At 44.7% G+C, this 21069-nt stretch overlaps 1 long non-coding RNA gene across 2 annotated transcripts; it reads left to right on the plus strand.

Moving 5' to 3' along the window:
* Positions 1-961: 961 nt before the first annotated feature.
* On the plus strand, positions 962-15357 carry LOC122552406. 2 transcript variants are annotated; one of them, XR_006312367.1, is made up of 3 exons: positions 962-1000; positions 6037-6142; positions 15101-15357. It is a non-coding gene; the product is annotated as an uncharacterized LOC122552406 (long non-coding RNA). The 2 variants fall into 2 exon arrangements; XR_006312366.1 differs by lacking the exon at positions 962-1000 and adding an exon at positions 1122-1243.
* Positions 15358-21069: the final 5712 nt, after the last annotated feature.

A 21069-nucleotide genomic window follows, 5' to 3' on the forward strand; every position in this document is an offset into this window, starting at 1 on the left:
ATCAGAATGGGGTGGTGCCGCCCTGGTGCCAGTGTCAAGGATGTCTCTGAGGGAGCAGTATATTCTCAAAAGGGAAAATAACCAGTGGGAGGACATTGTACATTGGTACCAATGGCATAGGAAGGGGAAAGCATGGGGTCCTGACGGGCAGGGAGATTTGCTAGTGCCACTCGGGAGGCATTAAACCTGTGAGGGAGTCAGGGTAATCCTAAAGAGATAATGAGAAAAGAGGTGAGTCTGAGGCTGGTACTGTTCACCAGTCAGACTGTCAAGGCAGGCAAGAGCAAGCCACAGAATGAGGTGCGACGGACCAGTTGCACTGCGTTTATTTCAGTGCAAGAGACCTGACAGGTCAGGCAGTGGGCTCAGGGTATGGTTTTGAACATAGCACTGGGATATTACAGCAATTACAGAGGCATCACTAAGGAATGGATTGGACTAGCAGCTTAATATCCCAGGGTATAGATGCTATAGCAAGGATAGAAAGGGGCCAACAGAGCAGGGAGAAAAGTTTTTTTGATTAGGGATAACATTATGGCTGGGCTTCAGGAGGATATTCCTGGGAGTACCTCCAGGCAAGTTATTTGGTTGGTACTGAGAAATAAGAAAGGGATGACCATCTTACTGGGATTGTATTATAGACTCTCTCCCAATAGTCAGCGGGGTATTGAGATACAATTTTACCAGGAGACCTCAGTTATCTGTAAGAATAATATGGATACAATGATAAGGGGTTTTAACTTTACCAACATGGCCTCGGAGTGCTGTCGTGTTAAGGGCTTGGATGGAAAGGTATTTGTTCAGTGTGTACGAGAACATTTCAGATTCAGTTTGTAGGATGTACCTACTAGAGAAGGAACAAAACCTGACCTATTTTATTTATTCATTCACAGGATGAGGCTGTCACTGGCTCGGCCAGCATTTATTGCTGCGTTTACCCAGAGGGCAGTTAAGTCAACCACGTTGCTATAGGTCTGGAGTCACATGCAGACCAGACCAGGTAAGGATGGCATTTTCCTTCCCTAAAGGTCGTGAGTGAACCACATTGGTTTTTGCAACAATTGACAATGGATTCCTTGTCGTCATTAGATTATTTTTTTCCAGATATTTATTGAATTCACGTTCCAAAATCTGCCATGATGGGATTCAAACACGGGTCCCCAGAATGTTACCTGGGTCTCTGGATTAACTGTCGAGCGATAATTTCACTCCGTCATCACTGCCACTTAGGAAATGAGGCAATGTGAGTGACTGAGTTATCAGTGGGGCAGCGCATCAGAACCAAAGATCCCACAGTATTGTGGCTCAGTGGTTAGCGCTGCTTCCTCAGCCCCAGGGACCTGGGTTTGATTCCAGACTCAGGCGACTGCCTGCGTTCAAGTTGGCACATTCTCCCCAGTGTTTGTGAGGGTTTCCTTCAGGTGTTCCAATTTCCTCCCACAGTCCAAAGATGTGTAGGTTAGTTGGATGAACCATGTTAAATTTCCCATAGTGTCTCGATGCAGTATATGAGGTTTTGGGATGTGCTAGCAAATATCCGCCTGATGTGAAAAGATCCTTTTGTGGTCTTGGACAGAGGTCAGAGGGAGGTGTGGCCGCACGTTTTACAACTCCCATGACGGCAAGGGACGGTCGAGGGTGTGGACATGGGTTGGTGGGAGGGTGTGGAACGAACATGGGAGGTGCAGAGGGAATGGTCTCTGCGGAACACAGATAGGGTTGGGGAGGGAAATATGTATCTAGTGGTGAGGTCTGACTTTAGGTAGCAGAAGTAACAGATGTTAATGCGCTGTATCTGGAGATTAATGGGGTGGAAGGTGGAGACCGCAGGGTTATATTCTTTATTGTGGCTGGAGGGGTGGGGTAAAGGCGGAGGTGAGGGAAGTGGAGGGTATGTGTTGGAGGGCATTGTTGATCAAGTCAGAGGAAAATTACGGTCCGTGAAGTAGGTCTTTCTGGGATGTCCTGGAATAGAATTCAAAGAGATTAAACAAATATATCACAGACAAAAGATTAACTGGACCAGAGAATAGGACCCCTTAAAGGTCAACAAGGCTGTCTATGGAACCACAGAGAATGCAAGATATGTGCAAATATTTCACTTCGTTTTTACTGGAGAAGTATATGGAAGCTCTAGAGATTGGAGACATAAACGGTGGTAACTTGAAAAGTGTCCATATTACAGAGGAGGTGGTATTGGATGTCTTAAATCACATCAAGGTGGATAAAGCCCTGGAACCCGATCAGGTGTATCCCGGAACTTTCTGGAAATCTAGGGAAGTGATTGTTGGGCCTCTCCTGAGGTATTTGTATCGTTGATAGTGACAGGTGAGGTGCCATTATTTTTAAAAAGTGGTAAGGAGAGGCCATGGAACAAGAAAACAGTGAGCCTGAAGTCAGTGGCAGACAAGTTGTTGGAAGGGATTCTGAGGGACAGGATATCCATCTATTTTGAAAAGTAAGGAATGATCAGGGAGTCAGTGTGACTTTGTACAGGCACAATTGTGTCTCACTAACTTGAGTGAAGTGACAAAGAAAATTGATTAATCCAGGCGGTGAATGTTGTTTATATGGACATTCAACACGGTTCCACAAAGCAGACTGGTTAGCCGGGTTAGATAACAGGGAATGGAGGGAGAGCAAGCCATTACAAAACTGCCTTGAAGGTAGAAGACAGAGGATGATGATGGAGAGTTGCTTTGCGGACTGGAGGCCTGTGAGCAGCAATGTGCTGCAAGAATGGATATTGGCCCCTTAAATAAATGACTTTGATGTGAATATATGAGGTATGGTCAGTTGGTTGACAGAAGACACCAAAATTGGATGTGTAGTGGACAGTGAAAAAGGTTAGTTCAGAATACAACAAGATCTTGATCAGGTGGGCCATTGGAGCAAGGAATGGCAGACGGAGTTTAATTTAGATAAATGTGAGCTATTGTATTTTGGAAAGGCAGATCAGGGCAGGACTTATACACTTAATGGTAAAGTCCTGGGGAACATTGCTGAGCAAAGAGACCTTGGAGTGCAGGTTCATAGTTCCTTGAAAGTAGAGTCGCAGGTAGGCAGGGGAGTGAATGCAGCATTTGGTATGCTCCCCGTTATTGGTCAATGCATTGAATGCAGCTGTTGTAACGTCATATTGTGGCTGTACAGGGCGCTGATTGCAGTTCTTCTGGAATTCTGTTTTCAGTTCCAATCTCCCTGTTCTTGAAATAATGTTGAGAAACTTGAAAGGGTTCAGAAAACGTTTGCAAGGGCTTTGCCAGGGTTGGACGGTTTGAGCTATTGGGAAAGGCTGAATAGGCTGGGACTATTCTCCCTGGAGAGTTGGAGGCTGAGAGGTGATCTTATAAAATCATGAAGGGCATGGATAAGATGAGCAGTCAGGGACTTTTTCCCAAGTTCGGTGGGTCCAGTACTAGAGGGTACAGGCTTAAGGTGAGAGGGAAAAGACTTAAAAGGGATCTAAGGGACATCTTATTCATGTTGAGAGAATTGCAAGTATGGAATGAACTGCCAGAGGAAGGGATGGAGGCCAGTACAATTGCAGCATTTAAAAAGCATTTGATTGGGTACATGAAGAGGAAGTTTTTAGAGGGATAAGGGTGAACCGCCAGCAAATGGGACTCCATTAATGCTCTCCGTTATTGGTCAATGCATTGATTACAGAAGCTGGGACGTCATATTGTGGCGAGATTAAGCCACTTCAGGAATTCTGTTTTCAGTTTGAATTTCCCTGTTCTGGGAAGGATGTTGTGAAACTAGAAAAGGCTTGGACAAGATTTACAAAAAACTTTGCCAGGATTTGAGGATTTGGCATACAGGGAGAGGTTGAATAGGCTGGGGCTATTTTCTCTGGAGAGTAAAAGACTGAGAGGTGACTTCATGGAGATTTATGAAATCACGATGGGCGTGGATAAGGTGAGCAGATGGCGCCCTTTTTCCTCAGGTTAGGTGGGTCCAAAACTAGAGCACATGGGTTTAAGTTGAGAGGGCAAAGAATTAAAAGGGATCTAAGTGGCAACGTTTTCAAGCTGAGTGTGGTGTGTGTATGGGAGGGGCTACCAGATGAAGTAGTGGAGGCTTAAAAATCGCAACATTTAAAAGGCTTCCAATTGGGTACATGAATAGGAAGGGTTTTTATGGATACAGGCCAATAGATGGTAAATGGGAATACATTAGTTTAGGATTCCTCATTGGCACGGACGAATTGGACCGAAGGTCTGTTTCTTTGATCTTAATAAATTAAGATGCATTTCTTTCTTTTGTGGAGAGCTAGCTGAAGCACAGATAATTATCCATGGAGCTGAGAAGGTGAAGCAGTGATTTCGATCTGGTGCAGATTTGGTTCCAAGGTCTTGAATTTGCAGAGAGAGAGAGGAATTGTTAACACTGTCATAATTTTTAGTAACTACTTTCAAGTAATTGGGAAATAATACACGGTGAAAATGTGAACACTATTTTCCGCAGTACGTTCTGAGCATCTGGAACAGTCTGAACGACACAGATTCAGCAGATATTCTGAAACAGACTTGGAATTTTACTTTTTAAGGAAAGATTTGGGGGGCTATGGGCACATGGGAGGGGACTTGGGACAGATTTGCAGCATCTCCAGAGGTAGAGAGTACAGTCCCAATAGGCTGAATAGCCGGCCCCTGTGCTCTGTGATACTGCCCCATTCACTGTGAATGATGAAGCTCATCTCAGGGGAGAGAGAGGGATTAGCCCTCCACTCTCATCACAATGGGCCCGGCTGATTGACGGCAGCTCCAGACCAATGGGAGGAGAGTCTGTGTGGTCCTGCAGCCAGTGGGATTGAATGAGGGGTGTGGCCAGCAAGACAGCACCTGTCCATGAGCTGTGCAGGTGCAGTGTCACTGTTTGGGGTTGGGGGAGACAGCAGAGACTGGGACCAAGGCTGTTGGACCTGAATTACAAACTCCCGGTAAATTAAAGCCAAAAGAATTGCGGAAGATGTAAATCAGAAACAACAACCAGGAGGTTCTGGAAAAGCTCAGCAGTCTGGCAGCATCTGTGAAGAGAAATCAGAGTTAAAGTTTAAGATCCGGTGTCCCTTCCACAGAATAGATGTTACTGAGGAAAAAAAATCAGTTTATGTGCAGAAGATAGTGTGGGGGAGGATAAAAGGAGTAAAGGATAGGTGGGGATAGAGTGAGAAGAACGGTTGGATAAAGGATAACGATCTAGCTGGGGGAAAGGTGACTAGCTGTTAATGGAGACTGTTAGTGGCTAACCGGAGGTAGTGTGTAATGGCAGGCTGTGAGAACAAGGACTGGTGTGTGGGGTAGAGGGCTACGACATGAGGTTGTTAACCTATGGTTAGCCACTAACTGTCTCCATTGTAAGCTGTTGCCCACCTACATCACTCCACAATTGGAGCTGCCGAGGACACAAACCTTTGGAATATCCTCCCTAACTCCCTCTCTTCGCCTTAAAGATGTATCTAAAAGTCGTTCTCTTTAATAAATGTTTCCATCATTCGTGAAGCATTTTAGGAGATTTGGCAATGTGAAAGGCTCCATACAATGCAGGTAGTTGTTGTTATTGTCTGACATCAGGAGAAACAGGGATGAGCCCTCACTCTCATACCTGATGAATAACAGCAAAAGCAGGAAGCACTGAGCATGCTCCAGCCCACAGTGGGCCTCGGATTATTGATGTCAGCGCAGGACCAATAAGAGTGGGGGAACGGGGGCTAGAGGTGTGAGTTGGTCTTTCAACGAATCAGAGTGAATGTGGGGTGGGACTATACGTAACCACATGATAAGCGTCACTGGCAGCAGTGTTGTTGTGTCCAAGGCATTGGCAATCTGTGAAGGTGAAGGGCAGGGGAAAGGAAAGACATATTGTCCAGGAAGAAGAGGAAATTTTCATGGTATGGGATGAGAGGTTTTACAGAACTAAGTGCACATTGTAAAACACAAATTTGAAAATCCCAAATTCTGCACCATTTTCCCTCCCTATAATGCATTTTGCACTCCCTGAAATATCAACTGTGTGTTTCTCCCTCCACAGATACCAGTGATCAATGCCAAAGCCCCATTACTTGTTGGGAAGGTGATGTTTGACTTCCTGTACAGCTGCAATTCGTGTGGTGAAGGTGCTCCCACAATGTGGTTGAGTAAGAGCTGTCATAGATTATTCACTCAGCAACATTGAAAAGTTGACAATGTGTGTGCAACTCAACAACGGTTTTTTTTTTATCATGTTTATAACTCCACAGAAATACTATTGAGAACTTCTGACATAAGGCCACAGATGGGGATATTAGGTCAGGTGATCAAAAGTATTGCCAAATAAACAGGTTTTCAGGAATACCTTAAAGGATGAAAGCTGGCCTGAGAGGGTTAGGGTGGGAATTCCAGACCGTGTTGCCTTGGCAACAGTAGAAACAGCTAGACAGGTGAAGCAATGAATAAACACATCGTTGGGGGTATGAAAGAAAATGAGTTGTCGGGGTTTCACAGGTTGTGTGGTGCAGGGAGACAGTGATGTTCACAGCCAGGAATTACATCAAGGGTGAGAATTTTAAATTGTTGCTTGTTAATAGGAGCCTTTTGATGGATCAACAAGTTTTGTTACAAGTGAGCACTTAGGCAGTAGGTTTTTAGATACTCTTGAGATTGCATGTAAGTTGAATGTGGGAGGCTGGCCAGGAGTGTGTTTGGATAATGATGTCTGGAGATAACACAGGGATGGACGAGTATTTCAGTAAATGGGCTGAGACTAGTGTGGGGTTGGGTGATGTCACTAATGTAGAAATAGTGCTTTTGGAGTTGGGCTGCTCTTCCTCCTCATCACTCCCCCTCCCCAATTCACAGATATTGTTCCTTGTTCTATCTGTCTGTCTTTTCTGGTTTTGTCCTTCTCTCCCATTCTGATACAAACTAATATTTGACCCCACCGTTGTTGCAAAAACCTGCTCCATCCCGACTCTCCCTTTCCTTTCTGAATTCATTGTATTTAGTGTCCTTTAAGGATCTCTCCTTGGTCCCTCCTGTTTCTCACCTACATGCTGCCAGGAGGTGACATCGTCCAAAAGCACCGTGTTAGGTTTCACATGTACACTGATAATGCCCAGCTCTCCCTCCCCATCATCCCTCTCTATTACTCAGTTATCAAACTGCTCATCACACTCCCACTACGCGATTGGCTGCAATTTCCTGCAACAGAACGTTGCAATGGTTAAACCCATTGCCTTCAGTTGCTATTACAAATTACTTTCCCTTACTGCTGAGCCCCTCCCTCTCCCTGGGAACTGTCTGAGGCAGAACCACACTCTTGACAATATTACTCTCATATCTGACCCCAAGGTGACCTTGTGATCAGACAATCACAAACACAAACACCAGGAATTCCAATCTCTTAAATGTTACTTATCTCCACCTCACCCCAGCTCCATTGCTACTGAAACCCCTGACCTGTGTCGGTGTTGCCTTAAACTTGACGAATCAAAACAGAACCCGTGATTCCTTGAGTGACCCAGAATCTGGTTCCAGACTCCCTCATGATGGAAAACATCCGCTCAGTCTTTCCCCTGTCAAACTCCTTAAGAATCCTACATGTTACAATGAGATCTACTCTCATTCTTCCCAAATCCAGTGAGGAGAGTCCCAACTTCTTCAGCCTTTTCTTAAAAGATAATCCCTGCAAACCAGGGTTCATCCCAGTCAATTTTCTGTGAAATACCTCTGATGAAATGATGTATTTCCTTAAATAAAGGGACCAAAACTTCAGTCATAATTCCAGATGTGATGTGACTCGCACTTTATGAAGTTACTCTCAGGTATATACTCCAAACAATTCCCTTTAAACTTGCACAGACGTTGTTGGAAATGCTCAGCAGGTCATGCAGCGTCTGTGAAGAAAAATCAGTTAAAGTTTCGGGTCTGGTCACCCTTACTCAGATACGTTAACTCTAATTTCTTTTCACAGATGCTGCTCGACCTGCTGAGCCTTTCCAGAAACTTCTGTTTCTCTTCCTGGTTTACAGCATCTTCAGTTGTTTCGGTTTTCATATGCTTTAAACTTGCCATCTCTCCTCTAGAATTTGTCATTTCCACCTTGGAAAAAAGATTCACATTTATTTGGTCTCCACTACCCTGGGAAAAAAGAAACCATGACTAGTCACCCTATCATTGCTCCTCATAATTTTATAAAGTTCGATAAAGCCACCTAAAGTGTCCAGTGCTGCGGGGAAATAGCCTCAGCCTATTCAGCCTCCCCCTATGGTTCAAATGTTCCAATACTGGCAACACCCTAGTAAAACCTTTCTGAACTCTTGCAAGTTTCCCAACATCTTTCCTATAGCAGGGAGACTGGAATTGAAAGCAGTCTGGGGATTCCAAAAGTGGCCGAGCCAATAAACTGTGCAACCGAAACATGATCTCCCAACTCCTATACTCAATGCACTGCCCAATAACAGCTAGCATACAGCACACCACCTTCACCAACCTGTCTTCCTTCAACCACACTTTCAAAGAACAATCAACTCACACTGCATGGTCTGTTTATTTGTCAACACTTCCCAAGAACTTGCCATTAAGAGGTTGAGTCCTATTCTGCTAACATCTTTCTGAAATCAGGGAGACGACAATTGAATGCAGTATTCTAAAACTGGCCTCACCAATGTCCTACTCAGCCACAACATGACCTCGTAATCCCTATACTCAGTGATAGAATCCCTACAGTGTGGAAGCAGGCCTTTCGGCCCATGAGACCATGCCAAACATCGGAACAGCATTCCACCCTAACTCTGTAACCTACCATTACCCAAAGCTAATCCAGCTAACCTGCATGTCTTTGGATTTGTGGGCGGAAATTAAGAGCACCCAGCAGAAGCCCATGCAGACACACAGGGAGAATGTGCAAACACCATAGAGAGTGGAATCGAATCGAATCAGCACATTCCATTCAATGTTAGTGTCCCAAATGCCACATTCAGCACCTGATCTCCCTGAAACTCTACTATCCAAGAACTATACAGTTGTTCTGAGCCCTCCAGAGGGAATTAAGGTGAGGAGGAGAAAACAGGAACAGGGTTGAGTTTTAGATCTATAAAATAACTCTCCATCTTCCCCCTCTGTTCCCCCCGTCTCTCCCGCTCTGTCTGCTCCCCCCCTCCGTCTCCCCCCACTCTGTCCGTCCCTCCCCTCTGTCGGCCTGTTTTACCCCACTGCAGTGCAAATATCTTGTCTATTTACCGTATCCATGCCCAGCCTGATTTTAAAAATCTCTTTCAGGTCACCATTCAGCCTCTGACGCTCCAGGGAAAACAGTCTATCCAACCCTGGCAACATGCTATAATTCTTTTCTGATCTCTTTAAAGTTTAAGAACATCCATCTGATAGGAATGAGAACAGAATGATATGGAATATTGATTCAGCAACTTTTGTAATGTCCTGTACAGCCGCAATATGACCTTCCAACCCCTGTACTCAATGCTCTGACCAATAAAGACAAGCAGATCAACTGCCGTCCTCACTATCCTATCTACTTGCTACTCGACTGGCAAGGAACTATGAACCTGCACTCCAAGGACTCTTTGTTTAGCAGCACTTCCCAGGAACTTGCTATTAACTGTATAAATTCTGCTAATGTTTGCTTTTCCAAAATGCTGCAGCTCGCATTTTTCTAAACTGAATCCTCAGTCCATTCACCCATCTGATCCAGATCCTCTTGTACTCTGAGGTAATCTTTTCACTGTCTACTACACCTCCCATTTTGGTGTCACCTGCAAACGTACTTACAATACCTCTTATGTTCACATCCAAATGGATACAAATGGCGAAATGTTGTGGATCCAGCACGGATACTTGTGACACTCCACTGGTCACAGGCCTCCAGCCTAAAAAGCACCCTCTGCCTTCTACCTTCAGGCCAGTTCTGTACTCCATGTGATCTAACCTTGCTGACTAGTCTCCCATGAGGAACCTTGTCAAACACGCTACTGAAGTCCGTGTAGATCATGTCCATGCTCTGACCTCAGCAATCCTCTTTGTCACTTCTTCAAAAAAACCGAGTCAAATTCATGAGCTATGACTTCCCATGTACAAATCTGTTATTAGTATCCAGGATTTAACTCTGTACATTTGGGGTCTGCGTTGCCCAGTTATAGGTGTTAATATTCTGGATTAGTTCAAGTACACCAGCATTTTGTCGGTGACTGTGTATTGAGTCTTGTTAATGTCACCAACACAGGTGAGTTCCTTTTGAACGGCAGTTCCTGTATCCCTTGCCCACCAGGAAATAATGTAAGTGTCCTTACCTCTGGACTAGGAGGATCAGGCTCAGAGTTGAGTAACAGCATCTTTGAAGAGGCTGATTAGTAAAACTGCCCAAGCTGCCAGGCCATGCTGTCTCCCAGCTGTCCCTGCCTGAACCTCCAAACAGAACCTTCCTAAAGTTTCTCTCCTGTCAAACTCTCCCATTGCTCAGTTTGTCCAGGATCCTCTCCTGTTGCTGCACTGCTCCTGTCCCTCACTGACCTGTTCATCCCCCAGTGTCCCTCCACATTCATTCATTGTTAACAATCCCATTGTCCCCGTCCTCCAGCCCCGTCCCCTCCCGTCGATAGAGAAGGCTCAGTGGTTAGCACTGCTGCCTCACAGCACCAGGTACCCGGGTACGATTCCAGCCACGGCGAATGTCTGTGTGGAGTTTGCGCATTCTCCCCGTGCCTGAGCGGGTTTCCTTCGGGTGCTCCGGTTTCCTCCCACAATCCAAAGATGTGCAGGGCAGGTGAATTGGCCATTCTAAATTGCCCATAGTATTAGTTACATTAGTTAGGGGGAATGGGTCAGTATGGACTTGTTTGGCCAAAGGGCCTGTTTCCATACTGCAGGGATTCTGATAAATTGGGCAGCAGCTGCTGTCAATCACCTGGGCTCCTGTATGACCGGGAGCATGTGCTGTAGGAGGGGAGACCGGTGCACGGGCGCAGTGCTGGCCAACTGTGGGAGTATGCGCAGTAAAAGTCAGTGCCTGGGAAGGAGGCTGTGGGTGTGAGGGATTAATCTATCATTAGCAGCTTCATCCCTCTGGGAGCAGGACCCAGAGGAATGGCCCTTTTCTTGCTACCCTGACATGTGATCAGACTATCAGTGGTGCAGCGTTTTGCAGAAAGTTATCAGAACTCTTTTTGTGAAGATTCAGGGTTGTTATGGAAAGGGACAAATATGGGCCTGCAATTAGAATTCTAATTTGGCTCATTTTAGTAAGATGGGTCTTGGCCAGAGTGTGCAGGAAGCAGTGCATGTAGGATGGTTCTCATCAGGAGCTAGGAAACTGAATTCTAAGAGAGAGTGTGTGAGAACTGGGTGTGTAGGAAAGGAGTGGGGGGGATTGGTTTGGATTTCAGTTCACAGAAGAGAGAAATTGTGAGACTGAGGTTTAAAGCTTTGGGGGAACAAGGAAACTACAGTTTAATGCTACAATTGTCTTATGAATTTCCATCCTGTATTAACAGTGGTAACTTGTGTGCTCTGTTGTATTGTACTGAAAGGGTGGATTTGCGGATGAGAAATTCAAATTGAATTTCATGTTCAGATCTGATAGTTACTTGATTCGTGCCGATCTGAATATCATTGGCCTTTTCATCTGGAAGGAAAGGTGTGCACTCTGTCCGTGGGCGAATATTTCAAATCTCAGTGTGACTGCAAAAGTACTGAGACACAGCCAAGTCCATGTAAGCATGGTGAGTGTGGAGAGAGATTTCATTTGTTTTTGAAAGTCTGAAAAATCATGGCACATTTCCCAGGAACAATTAAGCCACACCTTTGCTTTGAAGAAGGACACGTCTTTAATTAACCATGCAACCAGAAAGACACAAGGATACCTGCACCATGGGAAACACTATGAAAACGGGATTGTTGTAAAGGAGTTCATTCTCGATCATGGATTGTAATCCATTGGCGTTGTCACGTCGGTTCCAGCCCCGTGGGGAAACACTGGAAATAAAATGAATGTAATGTAGGTTTCAGTTATTAAACTGTAGAAAGTACAGAACAATTTACAAGGATGTTACCAGGGCTCAGGGGTCTGAGTTATCGGGAGATGTTGGACAAGTGAGGATTTTATGTTTAGACCAGAGGAAACTGAGGGGGTTCTTTTCTAGAAGTGTATAAGCCCATGAGAGGCATGGAGAAGGTGAATGCACTTAGTCTTTTTCCCAGGAACGCAAGGATTGGATCAGTTGATTGGATCAGTTTAAGGTGAGAGGAGAAAGAATAAAAGAGAAGCTATGTGGCAATTGTTTTACTCAGAGGGTGGTATGTATATGGAATGAGTTGCCAGTGGAAGTGGTTCAGGCAGGAACACTCAACAAGCAAAAGACATTTGGACAAATACGTGGATTGGAAAGGGTCAGAAGCAAATGGGCCAAGTGCAGGGAAATGGGGTTAGCGTGGATGAACATTCTGGTCAGCATGGGCCCGTTTAGGCCAAAGGGCCTCTCTCTGCTGTCGGATTCTAAGACTCTAAGTGCATTTGCTATTTCTCCCACTAACTCTGTTGGTATCCCGGGATGTATTCCATTAGGGCAATGAAACTTGTGTACCTTTAGCTCCATTAACTTGCCCAGCTCTAACTCTTTCACGATAATGGTTATTTCGAGGTCCTCACCTTCCTCAGTTTCCTTATCAATTACTGGCATGTTTTTCCTATCCTCCACTGTGAAGACTGACTGCTGTGTACTCATATTCCTGAACCCTGCCGGATAGGAATAACTAGGCACTGAACTCTGAGAGGTCTTCTTTGAGTCTTTATTGATAGCTGAGGGGCAATTGTTTTACACAGAGGGTGGTATGTATATGGATTGAGCTATTTCTCCCACTAAGTCTGTTGGTATCCTGGGTTGTATTCCATCAGGGCAATGAGACTTGGGTACCTTTAGCTCCATTAACTTGCCCAGCTCTCACTCTTTTACGATAATGGTTATTATCTAGATCGTCACCTTCCTTAGTCTCCTTTTCAATTACTGGCATGCTCTTCGTATCCTCCACTGTGAAGACTGACTGCTGTGTACTCATATTCCTGAACCCTGCTGGATAGCAATAACTAGGTGCAAAACTCTGAGAGGTCTTCTTTGAGTCTTTATTGATGAGACATGGCAGTTACCTGGATAGTGACATGCAGAACACCTCCAGGCAGCATCAGGTAACTCCCCGTCTGTCCGATGTGCCGGTCCCATTCTTATACCTTTGTGGTTTGTGACTTTGAATAGAGACTGTCTCTCAGTATTATCTCCATGGCAACGGCAGTTAGAAAGTCTCGTTCAGTTCAGCACTTTGTGGTTAAACCACATAACCCTCCCCCACGCCCCGGTGGCTCCATCAAGTATCTGACAGGCGCTTCAGTTTCAGTGGTGTATCTATCAGGATTATGATGTGGAAGAGCCGGTGTTGGGGTGGGGTGGACAAAGTTAAAAACCACACATTACCAGGTTATAGTCCAACAGGATCATTTGGAAGTACAAGCTTTTGGAGTGTGCTGTGATTTTTAATTTGATCAGGATTATCTCTATGGTAACAGTGAAGTGCTTCAACAATTACAGAGGCCATATGTTCCCCACACAATAGGTTTCCCTCTAGCAGTGTAAACTGCTATTCTGGCCCTGGGGATAGTTACTCATCACTTTTCTCCCCCAAATCCCATCTAGCTTTCTGTTGATCTTTAAAGTTTTTCTAAACTCCTTGGTCTTTGGCAATTTGTATGCATTCTATTTCAGTTTGATAGACTCTCTTATTTCCTGAGCCACCCATGGCAGATTATTCCTTTTCCTGGAGTCATTCATTTTCCCTGATATATACTTTTGCTGAGCACTTCAAAAAATTGCTTTGATATTCCCGCACTGTCCGTCAACTTTTCCACCATAAAGTCTTTGTTTCCAGTCTATATTAACCAACTCCTGCCTCATCCTATTGTAGTCTTCTTTTGTTTAAGCACTGGATCTTGGGAGTGGATCTAATCTTCCAGCTTTCCATCTGTGTTCTAAGTTCAACCAGACTTATCAGAAGTCTTTTATCAGATTACGAGGGGAGGCGATGTTTCCTGGGTGTTATGGTTTTCATTGTCAGTGACCTTGGCTTTGTAATAAAGTACAAGACAGATAATCATAACAGTGTACTCTGGACGTTGCGAATGTACGACGCAATCTAAAACCATAAATCACTGTCTCCCCTCAGTTTAAAATTGCAAAATCATTATCTCCTACACACTTCCTCACTATCTAAGCTTGGAATGCTAATCCATCTGACTATCTGTCATTTTCCGAAAATCTCCTTTGGTGAATGTGGTAATTTTTGGATTCAGCTTTCCAGTTATTTCCGTAAGAAGATAAGCACTGGGCACTGGAGAACCAGCCCCACCATTTAATATGGTGATGATTGAGCTCACATCGGTCTCAGCTGGATTTTCCCGCCAGCTCTCTCTCACCCTTCATCTCATTGCAAATTCAACATCTGTATCTCTTCATTAAATTGGCTCATTGTCCTGGCATCCACCGCAGTTTGAATAGGGAATTCCACAGATTCACAACACATCGAGATAAGTGCATTCTTCCTCATGAGAATAGAATAGAGTCCCTATAGTTCAGAAACAGGGTATTCATCCATCGAGTCCACACCAACCTACGATGAATATCCCATTCAGACCCACTCGTTCCCTGTAACATTGCATTTCCCATGGCTAATTGTAATTGTTGCACATGCATGGACACTATCGGCAACTTAGCATAGGAAATCCACCTAACCTGCACATCTTTGGACTGTGTGAGGACACTGGAGAACTGCATGAAACCATGCAAACATGGGGAGAATATGTAAACTCCACACAGTCACCTAAGGTCTCTGATGCTGTGAGGCAGCAGTGCTAGCCACTGAGCCACCTCTGCTTAAAACCTACTGCGCCTTATTAACCTCCCTATCCCCCAATTGGCTGAATCTATGTTCCTGACGTCAGAAATCAGGTTGTCTAAGCAGATGTCTCAGTAAATCCCAGTGACAGCCCACATGTCCCGTGTGTCTGAATAGGGATCTGATACACAACATCCTCCATCCCACACTTTTCATTCATGTTCCAGAGACAGGGCTCCAGTGCCTGCATGAGGACTGCAACTCCCAAATTCCGAAGCAGGGACCACACGTCTGTGGGGAAACCTGGCACTGCACAAGTACAGATTGTGGGTGAGTTTTGGAGCATGTGCTTTGTGGTAACGAGTGGAAAGTATTTCACACTGTGATTGTCTGGAGTAGGAACGTATTTGCTTGTAGTATTGATTTGTTGGAGGGTCAAAGTGTCACCACACCCACATGGGACCAAGTTACATTGCCAACTTATTATAACACTGGAATCGACCAATGAGAAACAAAGGATCTGACCCATTCTCCCAGACTGAAGGTTCCTCTTCTGTCCACGATCTGCCACCTCCCTTTCTGTTTCCTTTTGTTTCATTCTGCTGTTACATTATTGACTTGCAGCAACTGAAGGGAAAGGAAGTGAACCCAGAAAAGATTTGCAGACTGAAATCTCAAAATCATGTGCCGATCGTGATAAAGTTAACCAGCATTTGAAGGACCAAAGATGGAGAATCACTCGGCCAAAATCCTGCAACACTCTCCCTCCCAGCTTTGTCAGTCTACCTGCACCAAATGGACTGTGAATGGTTCAAGACAGCAGCTCACTACCATCTTCTCAAGGGTAACGAGAGATGGGGAATAAATGCTGGCTGAGCCAGTGATGCCCATATCCTGGAAACAGTTTCTATCTCTAGTTGCTGAAACCCAGTTGATGTTACTGCAGGATGATGAGGGATGCTGAGTGCATCCTCCAGGAGGCAGCACCATCACATTACCCCTGCCTGCACCCACACAGTAACACAGCAACGTGACTGGAACAAAATGCAGTGAAGCGAAAGGAGGACTTGGACATAGTTCTTCGAGGTAAAGTCATGAAAGGGATTGGAATTTAGCAGGAACAGGAGCCTGAGCTGCATAGTTAGCTGTTTCCCATTGAATGGTGGAGCAGGATTGAATGGCCACCTGCTGCTATCTCCCAGGTATGTATATAGCCATGGAGCCCGGGTAGGAAGAAGCGGGCAGGGATTCTCCAGGAGATTGCACTTCTACATCAGTTTTCAGTGAGGGATGGTTTGATGGATTTTATTTAACATTTTTCTTTAACACCAGGTTTGTGAATTTTTGGTTTTAAAATATTGTAGCCATTTATTCCACAATAAATAAAATTAAAAGAAATGAAACTATCTGAATATAACAGTTTTTAAAAATTTCAAACTCTCTGTAAAACAAAATCCTGTCTATTCCCGGACTTTCCACTTACTCAAACTCCAGGGAAATATTCGCTCCATGTCTGAACCTTTGGTTTGATTTAACTACTTTTCAGTTCTCCTTCTGTGAGCTGTGAAGTGCTCTTTTCCCCCCATTTCTCCGACCCAGAAGTGTTATCTCACAGCTGAGCAACCTTCCCACGTTCATCATCACGCCATTTTGGGTGTTGTTAATCTATAATCAGCAGCAGTAAACCACCCGTGTAACCAATTGAATATTTACAAACAAAGCCCATTACGGGCAAAGCAAACCATTACAAAAGACAGAGTGGGAAGGGACCAAATCAAAGTAGAGTTGGTGTGAGGGGGCAGCAGTAGAGATAAAGCACTGTATCCCCTGCGATGCCCACCTCTACCTAAATGCATCGAGAGCATTGATACATACCACATACTCCTTCTCCAAGGACACCCTGCTTTATCCTCAATCATAGAATAGAATCCCAACAGTTTGGAAGAAGAGCATTGGCCCATGAAACCCCACCAACCATCCAAAGAGCATCCCACCTGGAGCACTCCATCCCTGTAACACTGCATTTCCCATGCCTGATCCACCGAATCTGCACAATCCTGGACACTGTTGACAATTTAGCATGACTGATCCACCTAACCCACAAATATTTGAACTGTGGGAGGATACCAGAGCACCTGGAGGGGGCCCACACAATCATAGGGGAATGTGCAAACTCCACACAGGCTGTTGACCAAGGCTGGACTCCAACCTTGTACCTGGTGCTGTGAAGCAGCAGTGCTACAGTCACAATTTAAATCAAAACAGATGATCCCTGCTCATTGTCAGATTGTTGTTTGTGGTGACTTACTGCCCAGAGAGACATCCTGAGATTCAGAAAGAGACAACATAAATTCAGTCAACTCCAGCCGAGTTAAAGTGATTAGCAACAACATCAATACTCCAACAGTGCCATCTGACCTCGTACCTACTCTATCATTTATGATTGTTAATCCATGAGAAGTTTGTTACCAGCTTCGATGACAGCCATAATGCTCTGACCACTTTTACGGAGCCAGTGCAAGTCAGTTCTAATAGTTATCAATAGATTGAATCTAAGCAGGATGCCCCACATCAGGAAGTGGTCTGACACTCCATGCCCGTAAGTCAATGTCATTGTCCTAAAACCACTCAAGTCTGCCAATACCATTGAAGATATTTTATACAGGAACCTTTCGGTCTCAATTGCCAGTTCCAGTCCATGAAGCAACCAGTAACCTGCACCAGTCAATTGAATTCTAACAGCAGCATTGCCCCGGCAGGAGAGATTGAGGAGCTTGAAGCTGTCTTCCCTGGAATATCTAAACATGAAACCCTTCAAAGGAACAAAAATCTTCAAGAGCTCGAGAGGATAGATACAAGAAGGATGTGCTCCCTGGCTGGTGTGCGTGGAATAAAATAAGCACTAACTATGGTATCTTTACACAGCATTCCCTTTCGATGCATAAATGTTTAAGATTTATTTGCTGCTCTAATTACACTCCCAGTTTTAACTGCTGTAAAGTTGATGACGATGCAAATATATAAAATATAATTTAATCCGTCCCAAAACCTCTCTGTACCTGTGCCTTACTTGTGTTCACCGAGACACTCATTCAATCTGACCTCTTTATAAACCCTGCCCGGATATTTCCTTCGAGGTCTCAGAATGAAATATTCACTGAATTGTTACTGCGAAAAAGGAGGCTGATTGGCCCATCAGCTCTCCAAAGGATCACCTCACTGAATGCCATTCTTCTCCCTTTACCCCATAAACCGTCCCATTCATCCTCTTCCAATAACACCGGCGAGTTCACAAGTAACCACGGCGATTGGATTTGTTTTGTTTGTTTGTGGGATCACGGCATCACTTGCCGGGGCAGCATTTGTCATCCATTCTAACTGCCCAAGAAATGGTTCAGAGTCAACCACGTTACTCAGTGTCTAGATTCACATGTAGGCTGGACCAAGTCAGAATTAACAGTTTCTCAGACCCAATGGTCGGCACGGTGGCACAGTGGCTAGCACTGCTGCCTCACAGCACCAGAGACCCGGATCAATTCCTGCCTCAGGTGACTGACTGTGTGGGTGTCCTCCGGGTGCTCCGGTTTCCTCCCACAGTCCAAAGATGTGCAGGTAAGGTGAATTGGCCATGCTAAATTGACCGTAGTGTTAGGTATGGGGTAAATATAGGGGTATGGGTGGGCTGCACTTCGGCGGGGCGGTGTGGACTTGTTGGGCTTACAGTTTCCACACTGTAAGTAATCTAATGACATGAAGAGTTGATTTCTGGCCTATTACCTTATTTCTGGAATGATCATGATTAATTTTTGTAGTTGAATTAAAATTGAAAGACAAAAATATGTTTTATTCTGATTGAGCACATCCTCCTGTTTTCTCAGTTGTTATTGACAATCTCATTCCCCTCGCACCAGAACCAGTTCCAGAGAGTGTTACAGAAAAGGCAGAATGGTCAGCTGCAGCTGGTCACCTGAGCGGTCACTGGAACCTAAGGTTCACTCTCCACAGATGCTACCAGATCTGTTGAATTTTTCCAGCAATTTCTGTTTTTGTTCCTGATTTCCCACCATTTGCAGATGTTTCATTTTGAATATTGATCTTGACTGTTGCAGAGGAGTTTATTTATGAGTTTGGAGAGTTTTCAACATTGCAACTTAGGCCACAAATCAGCCATGATCTATTGAATGACAGAGCAGTGTTGAAGGGCTGAATGGCCTCCTCCTGTTCCAATGAAAGTTAATCCATCTGCAGCTTGTGGTAACATTTCCCCTCAATGCTCACTTCACATCCATGTCTAACACTGTTACTGACTGAACAAACCTCCTGTGTTTGAACTAAACCTGCTAATGTTCAGTGGCTCCCTCCACTGCCACGCGGATTTAACTCTCATCATGGAACGCTGTCTCGTGTGACTACGGGAATGCCCACAAGGACTAATCCTGGAGTCTGTATCCCGTGGGATCCAAAAGTCCCGTTTATTTCCTTCTCCCTATTTCATTCTGGCATTGAACTCTCGGTTTAAATCCATTCTCCTGTCATGCTCTTCAACATGCCCATGTGGGTGGACTAGAGGCAGCTGGCACCTGAGATTGAATCTGCCTCCCCCTACAATCAGGGATTCGGGAAAACACTCAGACAATGACCTGTGCATCTGATTGTTGACTCAGACAGATAGGCAGAAAGAAAGATGCACATTTAAATAGCACCTTTGATGACCTGGGGCAATGAAACATGCTTCCAACCCAATGATTTCAACCTCAAATCTCTGAAGACACAGACACAAAGCTTCCTACTTGTACCAGGTTGTCTCTCAGCCTCCTCTTTTCTTAAGAGTTTTAAGCTGTTAAGCCTTTCCTGGTGATTATAACTTAATCATAAGTATTTAGAATTACAGAATTCCCTTAGGCGCACAAAGAGACTATTCGGTCCATCGAGTCTGCAATGACCTGCTGTCCCACCATAACCCCACGTTTAGCATGGCTAACCCAACCCGCCGAACCTACACACTACAGGCCATGTTAGCACAGCCAATCCATCAAACCTGCACATCTGTGGGAGGGTCACATATTATGTCTAAGTGCTCAGGATTGTGGATGAAGGCTTGCAAATACTTGACTCTGACGCAAATCCTCTTTTTTTCCAAAATAAAATCTGGGGGAAACTGCAGCCAGAAAGATTTCGAATTATCTCATAAGGAAGAGAATTCAAAAGTAGGTATAATGGAAGAAGTTGATTGGTGGGTAGCTGATAATGTTGTTTTAATCAGAAGTTAATTTAGGATTAGTTAACAAATAATCACATGGTAGGGAATCCCAGCCCCATGGAGTGCACATCCAGTTCCATGTGGAAATCTGCCTGAGAGTTGTGAGATAGAATGGATTGCCATGCATTTAACAGAAAGCGAATTGAAACTGTTTTTATCCCCAAAGGATAACAAGACTGATGGTGCTTCCAATCATCACCAGAAACAAACCCCAGGATACATGGTTTGGAGATGGATGTCAATTTCCAATCAACATCCAACTCCTGCAATCATTAAGCAAACGTATGTGTGATTACCCAGTCCTGATGAACCAGAAAATCGCTGTTCACTCTGTGCAAATGGACAGCGATGTGGGGAAGTATTGGCCGAGTGGTATTGTCGCGAGACAATTAATCTAAAACTCCAGATAGTGTTCTGGAGACCTGGGTTCAAAGCCTGCTGCAGCAGATGGGCAATTTTAATTCAATTAAAAAAAACTTGTGAATTTAGAGTCTACTGATGACCATTAATCGATTGTCAGAAAAACCCATCTGGGGGTTCACTAATGCCCTTTCAGGAACGAAGCTGCCATCCTTACCTGGTCTGGCCTAGATTGTGACCTCAGACCAACAACAATGTGGTTGACTCTTACCTGCCCTCTGGGCAATTAGGGATGGGCAGTAAATGCTGCCGGGCCAGCGACACCCTCATCCTGTGAATGAATAAAGGAAAATAAAAATCTGTACCCAGTGTGAATCTGTGCATGTTCAACAATGTTGTGAACATTTCCAAAGCTAAGATCTCTATGTGCACACCATTTTGCATTACTTGGTGTGAAAAAGAGTAAATAATAATTCAACTGTGGCTATCAGTACATTGATTGGTGTCTCAGCAGGATGGATGCCTGAGTGAATCCCTTCTCACCTCCCCCCCCCCCCCCCCCCACCCCCCCCCCCC

This window comes from Chiloscyllium plagiosum, chromosome 8, assembly GCF_004010195.1.
Source record: "Chiloscyllium plagiosum isolate BGI_BamShark_2017 chromosome 8, ASM401019v2, whole genome shotgun sequence".
In the NCBI taxonomy this organism is placed as follows: Eukaryota; Metazoa; Chordata; class Chondrichthyes; order Orectolobiformes; family Hemiscylliidae; genus Chiloscyllium; species Chiloscyllium plagiosum.